Source organism: Falco rusticolus, chromosome 6, assembly GCF_015220075.1.
Source record: "Falco rusticolus isolate bFalRus1 chromosome 6, bFalRus1.pri, whole genome shotgun sequence".
Classification (NCBI taxonomy): Eukaryota; Metazoa; Chordata; class Aves; order Falconiformes; family Falconidae; genus Falco; species Falco rusticolus.
In genome coordinates, this window is record NC_051192.1 from 51,862,317 (window position 1) to 51,878,249 (window position 15,933).

Sequence of the window (15,933 nt, forward strand, 5' to 3'; positions counted from 1 at the left end):
TATTGGGCAAAGCCATGTCACATCACAAGCATTTTCCTACTATAACTTGGCGCGTTTTTGAGAATCAATTCCCAAGCTTTTTGCAAAAAGGTACTAGAAGATGACAAAATAGACTTCTCTCAAGACAGCAAATTCAGACTCAAAACGGCAGCTGGCATTATGCAGATATATTTTAGTGATGCTCATACTGAAAAAAAAAAAAACAGGGAAGAACAGCAGTGGAAATGAGCACATCACCTGTAGAGTTATGTTTAGTAAGAGCCTACTTTCTCAGAGAGGTTACACAGCTGGTGACTGAGATAAAGCAGAAAGAGTATCACAAACAGCATGCATCTTGCATGGAAGAGTCACCAGATTGTAATATGGGCTATTCCTGCAATTGTTGTACATGATGAGTTCTCCAAATCATGTTACAGTTTATTAACCAGAGAGGAAAGGAGAACAATGGAAAAATTGTTAATTTGTGACCCAAATTCCTTACAGTTTTTAAACCACTTTCCCCTTGAACAGAGTATCTGAAAGCAATATCCTGGCATGAGTTTAATCAAATTTAAAGTAACATGGGCTAATCTTCTGAGGCCTGTTATGTCTGTGAAAAGTTATTTCTTTCCTTAAGCCCCGCTTCCCTTCTGGAAGTCTGTTAGTCATGAAATAAGCAAGCAGCGGTGTCTGAGGCAGTAAATACAGCAGTCACCCCCACCTCCCAATCCAACTATGTTTGCTGCTTCCCCAAAGAATACAGGATCAAATTCCACTAATGAAACAACTCTTTTTTTCCCCTCAGAGATAAAGAATAATGAACAAGAGAATGGTTAACAGTGGTGGTAACCATCATAACGGACAGGCATTACAAGGTTCTGGCAGTCATTTTCAAATGCTGGAACCAGAAACTGAGCATTTAATATGATCCGAGGAGTCCAATTTGAAGCACCACTCTTCCTCTTGGGTTTTGGTTTGGGTTTTTTTTTTAAGAAACATTTTTCTTTGCACGTGAACTCAGTGCTGATAATGCATCTGCATTTCTGGTTGTTCACTGAAATGTCAGGGAAGTCCTTAAAAACCCCCACCTTCTTCTGCTTCCTTTTTTTTTGCCTCCTTACCCACAGAGCAGTATCTGGTTTCTTTCTTTTCAGTCTTTAAACAGTCAGTCTCACCAGCAGGACTAGTCTTTAGTTTCTGTGCTTTTCCTTCCTGGAAGGAAGGCCAGGTCACATTAAGCCTCTCCAGTGCTGAAGCAACCAGGTGTTCTGTTGGGTGCTCCCTGCATTCACATTAAAACTCCCCGTGCTCCAAGGCCAGTAAGACACAGCAGCCAACTGCCAAATGCTGCTGGTTTACAGTTTTCAAATTTAAGAAACAATCTGTATCTTAAGTCTAAGACTGCATCCCAATACTACCAGATTCTCCTCTTTTAGTGTGATGACTGAAGAATGTACCTCAGAACTCAAAAGCAGCTTAATTAAGAGGCATGGAGATGTATCTATGTACATGAAAAACATGACTGTCATCCTCCATATATTAAGCTTACAGGACTCTTCATGCTCCACATTCCACATTAATCCAATTGTGTAAAAAAAAAAAAAAAAAGGACAAGGCTGGCATGGGTCTGCCACAACCTTGGGGACAATTTCACACACACACACACACACAAAAACACCCCACCAAACCACCCTTCTACTTTTTGAACCGATCATAGCTCCAGACTCGGAGGCATTTTTTTGTGTGCAGAGAGCTTCTCACTACTTTCCATGAGAGATCCTAACACAGAAGAAATATTAAAAAAAAAAAAAAAAACAAACAAAAAAACAGTCCCCTGGGGAACAGGGAGGTTGGTTTCCAATTCCTTCTCTCAACCACTGTCAGTGCAATGGAACTTTCTGCACGTGTAGTTTTCCCTTGTCTGAAGTTTCCTTTACTCTTTCAGCTCCAATTTCTGGGATTTCTGTGCTGTTATTTTCCCCCTAGGCATGATACAATTCAAGCATCTCCTTTCCTCTCCCATTCCTTTCCATCCTGCTGAGAATATTGCAGGAAGAATTATAGCCAATTCATTTGCCTGCCTGCCAATTAGAAGTATACTATGTCAGAGTCAAATGAGTAAATACCAATAAACAATATGACAGCTATCCAGCCCATCTGACCCTCTGACAGTTTTTAGTGCTTTCCACTTTATTAAAATGAAGTATTAATAGAACAGATATGTTTCACAAGATGCAGCACTATGGTACTGTGAATCACAGAGCTGATTTTTATAGCCAGAAAACCAGATTCTTTAACATGCTTCTTTATGCCAGACACTGTTATATTGCAAAGTTTTGAGGGCATTTATTCTAGTATTCCACTAATAAAATGATCACACTGGTGAGCAGATATCCTCCTAACTCACCATCTTTTTAATATTTGCTTATGAATACTTGGAACAGGAACCAGTTCATGTTATTTGAACAATATCACAAGGTCAGAGGTCCAGATTTGAGTAGCCAGGTTCTCTTGTAAAACACAGTAGTTTAACGAACACTTTAAAAGTCAACAGATGCCTTCAACATAAATAGAAGGAACAAGTCTGTCCTCCAAGACTTAGCAATTGAAGACCTCAAGTCCATATTGTGCATGGTGCCAGGGAAGTTTTGCTTGCCCAGAAACACTGTTATTTGAAGAAGACTCAACATGGGCACAGAGGGCAACCACACACTTCTCTGTGAGGTGCTGGAACATAGACTACAACTTGGAAGAGGCAAGCAATCAGACATATGGTCTCATGAAAAAGTTATCTCGTGCCATGGATATTTTTAATACAAGGCAACAATTTGACATAATTCATAGTCAAGCAAGTTAAAACTACACCACAGCGTGCTCATATTAAATATGTAATACAAATTCGTAGTTTTAGAAACTGTTAATTTGAATACTGTGATTTTCTTCTGCAGGCAAATAACCTTAAGATGCATCCATTACTTTTTCATTAAAAAGTCACTTCAACAATGATTTCCAGCTTGCATGCATTTGAATGTCCACGCTTAAAAATGAGTAGCTGAATTCCTGGTGAAGGGCCAACCGGAGCTCTAAGCTCTGCAACAGAGCATGAAGCAAGAAAGATACCAGCGCTCCAAAGCACAAACACTCACTCTCAGACCAGGGCTGTGTAACAGAAGAGTCTCTTTGCAGCAGTAAAACCAGGCAAGTTTTAATATGGGCTGGCAAGAGTAAATAACAAGTGCAAAGCCTAATGTGAACAAGGCGCAGTACTAAAGGATGCTTCATGAATTTGCAGCAAATGACAGACCACTCTCTTCTGGCAGAGCTAAACAACAGCAAGTAACCAAGTCAGAGCATCTTGCTGCTCCTTGCCTGTAGCTTTCAGATAAAGGAAAACAGTTTCTCCTACCCCATTCTTCTGGGAGGCACATGCAGCTTCTGCCATTAGTATTTCTATTCAGGTAGGATGCTAATACTGACTCACTACCAAAATATCAAAGTTTACCTACAGAAACGTTGTGCCTATCTTTTTAAGTCTCTCCTTTAAAGAAGACCCTTTTTTTAAAAAAAAAAAAAACTGAAAAAGCTTGTCTTTTGCTGTGGGACACAGAAAACCACACAGTATTTCCATGCCAGCTATTCTTCAGCAATTGTGCCAAGAGCTTTCTCCCTCACATACACAATGCTGGAGCCATACTTTCAAACAGCTATTTTGAAGCAGCATGTCCTGTAGCCATACACCCCCAGAAAGCAGAGCTCATCATTGCCTAACACTTCAGCGAAACACAGCTTTATGCCCCAGCTCAGCCATCCTTTCAAATGAAACCCTAGTATAAGTAGTTATTCCTTAACAAGGTGCACAATCAATATTTCTCCACAATTAATAGAAGAAAAACATGTGGTTAACAGACTTCCCTAATGAAATGGACAAAACGCTATACTCAGAGCTACTAAATAGATTTAACTTACACTTGTGAAAAAAGTTCCAAACCACGATTCTCCCTGGAATAGTGATATATATTGCAAAACTTCCATTTCATCCCCGCATACATGTTAAAGAGAATAAAACAAGTCACACACTATGTAAACCATGACTGCCTCACTGTGGATTAAAGCAATGCTTGCTTCTGATAGAGTGCTATTATTACCAAAATACTAGCTTTATCTTCATCCCTTTAAAAAAAAAAGAAACTTTTAACAGGTGAAAATTGAAGGTATCTCTGAGCATACTATCACAATATTTGTATTGGCTGACAAAAGGCTTGAAATAGGTGAAGCTGAATAGTCAGTTGATCTTGGCTGAAGTCACAGCCATGAGTGTCAAGCATATCTTGAAGCTTGCTTTTTTGCTATATGTGAATTTATTATCTTTTTTTTCAAAACTCTCAATAGCTTTGCAAAAAACTATTTTAACATTGATTGAATACTGGGCATTACATAACCATTTACTTTCAGATAGGTTTTAACCTATCTGGTGACTTTATCACTATACCTGAGTTCACATTTCCTTCCTCTGGATTTTCTTATGAACTTCTCTTCCTTGGAGGCACAGGCTGGCTGAGCTCCAGCCATGAGCTTTCCAGAGGATTTTTGTAAACAAGTACTAGTTTGCACCTGATCAGATGGACAGCAACAAATCAGATTTTAATTTTCACAAGAGAATGACATTCTACCTCTCAGAGCATGACCCTTGCGCATCTTGGGACCTATTGCTTACCACGTGTAGGTCCTTTGAACTTGGTTCAGTTAAAAGAAAAGTTAAACTGGAGTTGCTGGTTTTTTATTTCCAGATCGTTTACCGCAGCTTCTGTAGCATCCCAGGCTGATACAGTAAAATCAATGCTTCTGCAAAGCAAGAACATAGTCTTAAACAGAGGACACCGGTACCTTGTGACATACTGAACACTTTGTATTTTGTGTGGAACCTCAGCATTGTAGCTGGGTGTTGTTTAGTTACTTTGGTGACTTCATACATGGTTCCAAAAGAATCATGCAGGCTATTGTATTGTTAAACACATACCTTTGGCAATTCATGTGTATGGCTCCTGCATGGAGACATAAGCTGGTTACAGGATGCAGTATTTACTTGGCTGGATCAACAGCTACAGCTACTGGTTGTCAGAGTAATGTATCTGGTTACTGACAATACTTCTGCTGATACACAGAGCGTGTTGCTCAACAAAAAAAAAATATCAACTTTTATATGATATCTGTATCAATAAAACTGAAATATCTTATTTCTTCTTCTATTATCACATGTTATTTTCTAGGACTTCCTTTAGACATAGACCCCACTGCATTAAACAGCCAGGATTTGTGCTCTTTCATCTGGGGAACTGTGCTCGTGAACCTATTTTTTTGTTCAGCTTTGGAATGTAAGAATCCCCTATGGAAGGGAGAATCCAAACCAAGCAAAACTGCCATAGAAACTATCCATGAAATATATTATTTTGAGCATTTCTGTTCAAAGTTTACAGCTGTATACTGCCAGCATAGAAGCACCCTCCCAGGCAGTTATCCCCAGGGACACCCAGGCACAACCCCCCTCCAAGGGCATCACCTGCCATTCATCCACACACCTCCATTTCAACAAAAACCATTCCCCACAGAAGCAAAGAAAAGCTCTTTTATCAGTGAATTCCTGCCCAGCCACCTTATTGATTTTAGTTTCCATCCTCTCAGTCTGATTCTCACGAACAACTATTTAGCTGGGGTTTAAAAGCATCACTAACTTCCAAGTTAAATTGCTGTATAACTTCCAAATGCTCATTAAGAGGTCTTGTCTAACCAAGAAGAAAGTAGAATATAAACAATGAAAAAGCATTATACATCCATCCAACGGCTTTTCAACCCTGTAACAAGGCACAGAAGAGCCTAGGAAAGGCCACAGGCAGAAGCTCCAGTTATGCAGGAGGCAGGACAAAGCAGAGCTGGGAATATTCCATGAGTCCTTAAACTGAAATTATTTGTGCAGAAGCAATTTCTCTCCCTCAGTCTCTCTCCCAGTCTCTGATTATTGTTTAACATGACAGAAAGACTCCAGGAGCAGCCTGCATTGGTCTGAATTCTAACAGTCCCAGCATGAAGTGATGGGATAAACAATCTCGAGAGCTGCAGTAGCTCCTGAAACTCATGGGCAAGCTGGTGATCATCATTCTGTTCAAGCTCTATAAGACAATTATGGCTTTATTGTGAAAGATTAAGTATCAAGGCAAATTCTTTGTGGAGAACAAAGGAGTAGGTAACATCACCTTAGTAACACTTGTGCAAGAAAAAAATTATAAATCTGAGTCTTAGCTCTCTGACCTTTCATTTTCCTTCTGCTTACATCAGTGAAGTCTATACCCTTTTGCTAACAGGTAGAACCACTCATTCTCCCTCTATTTATAATCTCCCTGACTTCAGAAGTACGCACATGGGGGTAGAAAGAGGCATTTCATACAGCACAGGTAATTTCTTCCCTGCACAACAGAACAAAGACAGCCCAGTTTCAGACAGATTCCCAAGCCATTTCATCACACCAGATACTCCTGCTTATGTGCTCCAGCACACGCTAAGGTGCCTGGTTGGCACACACAGGTCTGAACAGAGGGGTGGCTGTTGCAGGTGTGCAGCAGCCACTTGATGTGGAGACCTACTCCAAGTCTTCTTCCCACTGAGAGCATTCCTCATGCCTCAGTTGCTTCCTCACCTTTGGGACATCTCTGTCTTCCTGCTCACATGCAACAAACTGGGCAACAGCTTCAAAAGCTTTTAGAATAATACTGATCAACAGATTGACAGGCAGCCAGCAAAACCCCACTAGTGCCGTTTCCTTAGCAAACAAGAATGAGCATTTGGGAAAGGTAGCACTGGATGGCTGGAACCTCAAAGATTGATGGTGAGGAGGAGGATGATGGAATGTGCTTGAGGGCCGTTTTTTGTTCTTTGATGTTGCTGCTAAACATACATGTTTCTTGCAGTAGCCCTTCTGTTAATTTGAAAAATTCACTTTTGAAATTTTATACCCTCCCTGTCATATGAAGCATAATAAATTCGTAAGCTGCACTGCAAATAGAAAGCTAGTTAAACTTCTTGAGGGCCAAGGCGCTCCATTCCTGAACAAGCTCATGCTTTTCCCACATATGCAAAGCATCTGTGGCTAAAACAACTCCTGGAGGAAGCTCAGGGGAGGAAACTCAAACATTTTGAGTCAAAGCTGCAGGAGAGACTGTTCTTCACAGAAGGTTACAAAATTCTTTTCCTGCCCTTAAAAAACCCCCACAACATACAACAAAACACACAGGACAAGAACAATACTGCTCAGTCACTGTGAACGTAAGTAAATCTCACTTTAGAGACATCTTGCCCTGACGTACCTTGCTCTGGCCTGTTCCTTGCTCTTCCCCCAGCCCTGAAGGCAAAGCCTGCCCTGAGAATTATGCCAAAATAAGTGGTGAATAATTTGGTTTTGTTTTGAAATCCTAGCCTGGTTTTCCAGGGAACAGGGGTTTATTTGTCTATTTCTGTAGACAACTCTCCCCCTGACCCAAAGAGAGGCTAAGGGCTCCCTGTCCAGGGAGCAGCACGTGCAGCCTGTGCAGAGGGGAAGTGTTGAGAGGACGCAAGGGCAAAGCAAGGATAAGAAAAAGCCATAGTAACCATTACACGTAGAAGATGGTCTTTTTTGTGAATGAAATAAAACACGTGTCTTTAACAGCTTGTGGAAGGGAAGAAGAACAACACACCGTTAACGAAGTTGTCTGTGATAGACTGATTTTGCCTTCTCCCTGCAGAGGCTGGAAACAGCAGTTCCTTGGGCAGGTTGCCAGTGACACAGCCTACCCAACGTGAGGTAGGCCAACCCAAGACTGGGTTGCAGGACAATGAAGCGGTACCCGCACCACGTGCCACAGGTGCTCTGAAGTAGCATCGTGTATTCACTTTGGCACGGAGGTTATGCTAAACTTCAGGGTATTGCACCTTAGGAGGGAAGAAGTGCTTCATGCCTCACACCCACCCCACAGTGCCACAACACCACAGACCATTCAGCCAGCCCAGAGGAGGAGCCCCAAGGATGCCAGCGTGACCCACCGCTGGCATCCATCCGACCAGCTAGACGGATGTCAGCAGTTTATTCCCTGATGGCCTTTTCTCCTACCAGAAGGTCAATGTGACACTGTGCTGCCAAGAACTTTGTCCTAAGCCTAAACCCACGGTAAGTCTCACACAGCTCCAGCCCACCTTCCAACCTCTTCCCATTTAAAACACAGCACTAAGGGTTGAGGACTTTTCCCCAAGAAGCTTTGAGAGCTGACAACAGCCCAATAGCCAGAAAGCTAGAGAAGCACCACGAGCATGACAGAAGAACAAACTGCAGTGAAAGCATGAATACGAAAGCTCTGTTGAGTGTGACTGTGGCACATGAAGGCACAGACCCCAAGTGAGATTCTTTATTGCATACATAAGTGCTGGTTATATACAATTGCTTACACACCCAGGTTCTGCCTCAGAATGTGCCGATGTGCAACAAAGCACCTTTGCAGCCAGTTCATACTCCACCGAGCTGTTTACTTCCTACATGCTCATCCGAGGAGGTTTCTTCTTTCCAGTACTTAAGATGTGGGAGGCTTTGGGCATGCACCTTGTTATAGGCAGGTTTATACAGAATTGATTCACAGGTGAGCTCGGAGAGCCAGATTTAGTGCTAGTTGTTGCCTCACTACATCATTTTAAGGCACAATCACTCTGCAACCTGGCACCCAGACACCAAACAAAGGGCTTTTCTTGAGAAAAGGCTTACGTATGACTATCATCTTTTTTAGTTTTAAAGGAAATTTCACAAAAGGAAGAAACAATATTGGTATATATTGTGTGTGCGTTTGTTACCTGACCACTAAATGCTGCTAGGACCATTTAGTTCATATTTGTCTTCTATCCTAGGTCACAAAATTGTACTCAGGGCAGGTTTTTTCCAGCAAAAGCAGCTGTATCTTCTCTGAAGAGTAAATAAAAGCAACTACAAAGTTTAATATCAAATTACATCAGATTCCAGACTTCCCAAAGGATTTGCCCCTTTGGCAAAATGTTCCTTTGGAAAACCTGAACTACCTTCAAGAGAAGCAGCTTTTAAACTAGCCATGTACTTATCCAACACAAAGCTACATAATTTATTAGAGAAGTATTTTAACTAGTGTGTCTCATCTTATTTGATTAGCTATCCATACTTTTCAAAAGTGCTTAGCCTCAGAATATTTTTATACCGCTTTTGCGCTGAAGAATTTTTTCTTTGTGTATTTCCCCCTACCTAAACAGGGTTAACACGTGCAGAAATATGCAGTCAGTAATGAACACATTCATGTCTTCAGTGGTCAAGCCCTGTATGAAAAAAGTATTTGCTAGCAGCAAACATCAGTTCCCTACTCCCAAATTGCTCAAACACATCATTATCGGGGCCGACAGGAAGCCTCATATGCTCTCCGAGACAGGTAGTAGGTTAGAAAACGTCGACATGGAAATTGTAGCTGCAACGACTCATCTGTGCCTCCTGGCTTCACGTCTCAGTGCAACATCGTTTGGCGAGATGGTGCATTTGCCTTTTGCAAGAGGATTCCCGTCTCCTGCAAGGCAACAAGAACCAGCCAGAGCAGTGCAGAGAGCTGAGCACCACTCCTCTCAATCACACTGCCTTCCCCATGCCTATAGGGTTTTTTTTTATTGTTTTCAATTACAATTATTTTAAAAGTTAAGACTTCTTTCCAAACTAGAAAACATCTCTTGTCTAGCACTGAGGAGCCCCAGAGGGAAGCCCCTTACCACCGTCAATGCCAGGTAGGAGAGTCCCAGCCCAGAGGAGTGCTTCATGATCTCCTCTTGCATGATCTTGTGCAGTCCAGGCAGGCCAAGAGATACAAAATGAAAGGACACATTTTAAGTGCACTTGATTTAAAGTAAACAACCTAAAGCAGGAAAGTTTGTGTTTATTAACAGATTTTAAGATCCAGAAAGATAAGACCAACTCATGAGACAGTTAACTGGTGCAAGAGTTGCCGTGCTTTGCTGCCTTTATGAAATCCTGCCCAGCAAAACATTATTATCTGTCCTTGGCTCAGCTATACCTTTCAAAACTCCAATAAAAAGGAGATTTAAATGGTCAAGAAAAATAAACATAGAAGCCATTAAAGCCAAGTTAGAAAGGACAAGACTTTCAGCAAGGCAATCCTGGAACTGCTGTCTCAGAGGCAAAGCAGCTGTACAACAGTGGATTTTTTGCACTTGATCATGCGTAAGGCAGCAAAGAGAAAAAAAAAAGAGTGACTGCAATGGAGGCAAACATAAAGTTGCTGCTCTTGCAGCTTTCATATGTGCATTTTTTAAACTAAGTTTAATTTTGTTCTTCTCCTTGTGAAAATATCCAAAAACTTAGCACTGTAAGAATCAGTAGTATTTCAGCTGCTAAAATGCAACATACTAGCAATAGAAAAAAGTAGCAAGTGACAGCCAAGACATGAAAGGCAGCTTTTAAAAATGTTAGTTCTGCTTTGCCACATGCAATGATTGGTTTCTTCTGCAGCAGCATTTTTTCCACGGGGCCAGTGTGAGGTTAGTTCACACAGCGGAGTTGCACCCCAGAGAAGGCGAACCCAGTGGTCTTTAATAATTAGTACACAAAACATGCTTGCCTAGCAATTAATTTATATTAGTTGTGAACTGTGCCAAAGCCCCACGTATCGCTGCAACCTGACATGCTCATGGGAAGGAAAGAGAAGTCAGTCCACAAGAGGGGGATAGCAGACCAGCAATGGCAAAGCCTTTGGCTCTCTTACAGGTATAAGCTACAGGCTGGCAGAGGGGTTCCTCCCTCCCCTACACTGCGAGCTAGAAAGGATCCTACGAGGGGTGGAAAGGAGAGAGCGCAAGGGGGCCAAGGGGGGGAAAGGCACTTTAGAGAGTAACGAAGTACCCTGTGGACTTGCTTGCTTCAAACTGCCGGAGCTGGGCAAAACCCCAAAAAGGCAGATACAAAATCAGCTTTAAAACACCTGGTTATTTGTTAGATGCTTTTTTTGAGTATTTGTTCTGGCAATAACATTTTTGATTTTGTTGAAGGAAAGCAAAAAGGTGGCTTTTGAGCTATGGCTGGTAAAATTTATCTGCAACAGTAGCCCAAAGAGGAGGCCTGATGCTGCAGCAGGGCTGTTTCAGTTAAGAGTGTTTCATATCAAGTGTAAGACACTAAAGAACAAGCATTTATTTTTAAGCAGTTCATTACTGGGGTGGCCCCAGTGCTCTGTAACAGAGATGTGAGCACAGGAACAGTCTGTGCTCTGCAGGTGAGACTGGGGGTGCTTTTATTAGCGTTGCTTGCGGTCCAACAAGAGGTACTCTGCCACAAGGAACCTGCTTGATCTGTTCTAGAAATAACGGTGACATTTTATGGTCACTTGAGGACCTTGATGCCCCCTGGCATCCAGCAAAACTCAGGCTCCCATGCCTCGGGGAGCACCTGTGCCACAGCTGCAGCACAAACCTGGTGAGAGCCAGTGCCAGAGGCTGCATCCTGACCCCGCTCAGGTGCAACAGCCCAAGGAGGAGTTCAGCTGTAGTGCTCATTTGTGAGGCCTAATCACATCCATGAGCAGAACCCCCACCAGAGCCTCCTCACAGGCTGGCAGGCCCATCAGCAAATGCTAGTTTAATTTTTCCCACACTAGTGTTCCCCAGCAGTGGGAGCAAGCTGGCTGCTTCTTCCCATCTCTGCCATTGCATCCACACTTGTGAGTACAAGTCAGAGATTTGCCCCCAGCAGTACCTGCAGACCTCTTGGCACATTCCACATGGAATTTGCTCCCCAACCCTGAGACACAACCAGGATCTCTTCCTCCTGGGCTAAGGGCAGATTGTGCTCCCAAAGCAAGAGCCTTCAGCTGAGCCTCAGGTCATCACAAATGCTAGCACTTGTATCGGTACCCTGACACAGCAGGGCAAGCACACACTGCACCAGGAGGGGGGGGGGGGCGAAGAAAAAAGGATATTTAAAGATCAGCCATGTGACTTTGCATTTGAAAGATGTTTCTTGAGGTCCAGGTAGTGCCAATACACAAAATGTGTCATGCTTAAATCCAAAATGGAGAGGGCTAGAGACAGCACAGACAGTAGCACAGGCTCCACACATCAGGAAGGTCTCTATCTCTGACAAAGGTATTCTGCAGCAGTCTGAAGCCCAACCACAGTCACACATGGACATTGACATAACTGGTGCTCCCAGACAAGAAGATGGGATTTCAGGCTGGGAAATCCTTATTTAGAGCTAGCTAAACTCCAGCTCTAATCTCAGGATTAGCTTTTCAGCTAACAGTACCATTTTCACAATAATTGCCTTAAGTTTTCCAGCTCTAGATGCTTGCTAAGTGCCAGCAGTGCCACCCTGAACCCATTAGAAATTCACACCAGTAATAACAAAAAAGCACAAAGTGTTTCCACAAACATTTCAGTGTGATGCGGTTGTCCCTGCACAAGGGCTATTCTCCAAATCCCAGTAGCAATGCACCAGAAAGCAGCATGGATGGTGTTCCAAGCAGAGAGAATGGGGTGAGCCTGCCAGCACAAGCCTGTATACTTAGTGGGCACCATCCGATCAGCAGCCACACACCATAGCCCATCCCACCGGGTCTGAGCAAGAGCTAATGCAGAGAAGAAAGCGTCCATCAGTCTTCGACATTCTCTTAAAATAAATAGCTGTTCAATTTTCTTCTGTACTAATTTAAGTAATTCAAGGTTCAGGGGGGGAAATGCACATTTTAGGGATAAATTTCAATCTTTATGTTAACTGGGACCATCACAACTACATGAATTGGAGTTGAAATAAGACTGGGGAGAGTAACAACCATTTGATATCAAGTCTGCCAAAGCAAATTGGACTGTGCAACAGCCTATCTGAGCACGGACTTTGCAAACGTCATCAGCCAGGCTTCACTACTGCAAATTCGTACGAGGAATAAGAGAAAGGTGCACCTCACAACTTGGCTATCTGTTGAAACCAACTTCTGAAGCTCTCTATGAGCTGCAGATGAAGCTTGCCTTATTTAATTACCTAGCAACAAAATTTCAACAAAAAAAGAAAGGCATTCCTCAGACTGACAAATTAGCAGGCTAGGGAATGCTGTGATCTATTCACTAGCACACACAAAAAAAGCAGCAAGTCAAAATTAAGTAGTTTGTTTGCTGTCACTAGTCAGTTTAAAAAAAACAAATTCAGTCTTCTGACAGGCAATTTTTCAAGGGCTGTTTAATTGCTATCACTTTTTGGCACTCAGCATATTTGCAGAATTCCCTGGCATTCCTCAACAATGGTTCTGTGGTTTGAAGAACCAAGTCCTTTCAAGATGAGCACCATTCCTCACCTATATAAAAAAATGTGCCTGTAAGTAAAAAAAAAAACAAAACACACACCAGAAAAAACCAAACCAAAACCACACAGAGAAGAGACTGCTGCATGTCCAGCTGCAAAAGTTCATCTCTTTTTATTCATCCTGGAACGGAAGGTCTCACTAGCCTTATATTCAAGTTAGTATCCAGTTGCTAGGTATTTTTAGTGTGCTAAAAAATAACCTTAGCTTAGGTTAGTCATGCTTACTCTCATTAATTTTATGTTAACATCTGCAGCATGAAAACCCCAGTGACACTGTGTCAATGCTCTTCACACACTGTAAAAGAGATCACTACACTCACTACAAATAATCCACACAGGTATTAGAAAATTTCTGTAAATAAAAGATGGCAAAAAGTTACAGGACTCATTTTCTCAAATTTCCTCACTGAGTGCTCCCCTCCCACCTCCATGTCTCACCCTAAGCCTGGTTTTCCCCCTTCCTCTGCATAGATCCCCAAGCTCCAGCCGCACAAGCATCCTGGCAGCCCCTGTGCAGCGGCTGAAGCACCGCCAAAAGGTAATGGATTCTCTGGCTGCCAAAAGCGTAAGAAAAGCATGCATCCAGCCCGTGATGTTTTGTGGGTTAGGTAACTATTTGGTTGGGGCTTTTGAGACTTTGCATGTGTCCAAACCAAAGGAACAGGAAGAAGCCAGAAGTTTCCACTCACCCCAGTGGTAGAGCTGCACTTCATTTTGTAGAGACACAAACTAAGTACAGGAAATGAAAAATCCTACTGTTGGGGCGAATGGAAATTTCTGCCTTTTCCCTCCCACCCACCATAGTCAACGTATATCTAGCCAAGGAAGTGGCAGGTGATGGAAACTCATATGAGCTATCCATATATTAGTAAGAGAGGAGCAACCAGAACACATAGCTATCCTGGGTTACAAGTATTACAACTGCATCTCACACAGGCCAAACGCTTTTGGGCATAAACTCAGGCAGAGAACACAGCAGGAGACACCACTTCTAGTGTATTGAAACAGAAGTTTTCATGTGGGAAGTTCTCAGAATGATTAAAGTTTCAGAATTACTATTACTAATGTTGCATTAAGGTGAAGGATGGCAAAAGACACCAAGAATTACATTGCACACGTTCAGTACAGTGCCCAGAACCCAACTCCACAAGCCAAAACCCTTTGCAAAATAGCACCAGTGATTGTGCAGAGTTAACTAGCGGCAGCCACCTTGAATCCAAAATAGCACCAAGTTCATGAAGTCAAGACAAAGCTAAGACAAGCTACCAGCCGATTTCAGCTTTTCTCAGCAAAACGTACTCTTCTAGGAGGCATCAGAGTTTTCTGACACCAAGTTTGTCTTTTTGAAGGTGGGCAGAGCCTCCAGGTCCTGACTGCCGGACGGTTCCCCTTCCAGGGGCATGCCCTCTCCTCCCTGGCGGTGGCGGGTCAGGCAGCAGCCAGCCTCACTGCTGTCTCCCTGCCACCAGGGAAGGCAGAAGAATAAGCATTTTCTCCACCCTGGAAGCAAGAGGTGCCTGCAGCAAGCCTCATGAAGGCTTTGCCTTCCCAGACCACAAGCTTCTTGGCAGAAACAGCCGTTAGCTAATTATGTTAGAGAGCACCAGAACTGCCCTGCAGCAAGCTGCCCCTCTGGAGGCTGAGCCACAGGGCAGCCCCTGGGACCAAGCTGCAGGCTCTCCTGGCCATCCCACCACAGGACTATAGCCAAACAGCAGCTCTGCCCCAGGAGGACACAGGGGAAAAAGACCTCTCAAGCCCACAGCAGCTCAGTCCCCCAAACACCATCAGTCTCACAGCAGAGCCCCAGCCCAGCGGTCCCTCCACACCTACCTGCAAGCCCAAGGCCGGCCACTCCAAAGATCAAGGACAAACTCACTCTTATCCTGCACATCCCAAATATATCTGCAGTTCCTCCTCTTCCCCACTAGTGAATTAGCCTATCACACGATCAGCTGGCTTTGCCTGCTCCAAAAAGCCCCACGTGTGCCCACCCCAAGTAGCTTCACCTGCCTGCTCTCCCCCTCCCCACAGAGGCAGGCCAGCCACCCGGTGGGTCTGTGCCACTCGTGGGCCTCACGCAGCCCAGCCTCTGCACAGCCGTACAGCCTTCCACCACGGATCACGAGTTGTCCAGCATGCACACCAGTCCCTGCATAAATAGGAAGGGATCACAAATACGAGCAAACAGTCAGATCTCGTTCATGAGCTGCTGAATGTTCTGGTTTCCTTTCTGGGCATTTTGTTAGGCTTCTCCAGGCTTTTCTCCATTCAGCGAGTGGGTTTTTCCAGGTTGCCTGTGTAAACCACATTAACTCTCCCCGTACTGACCTACATCACTTGAGCCTCGAACGGCATTCCAAGGAGTCACTTAACACTCAGAAAGCTCAAGTGCCGCAAACCTGACATATTCCAGAGAAGGACCAGAGAAGCCTGCAGCCCATGTGCGTGGAGAGGAGAGAGAAATGGGGTTGCTGTGCCATTAGAGTGTGATGAAAATTAGGGCTAATATAGGGTTTCTTTTCACAAGCATTCATTAGCCTGCTGCTGTTCTCACTGAGGAGGAG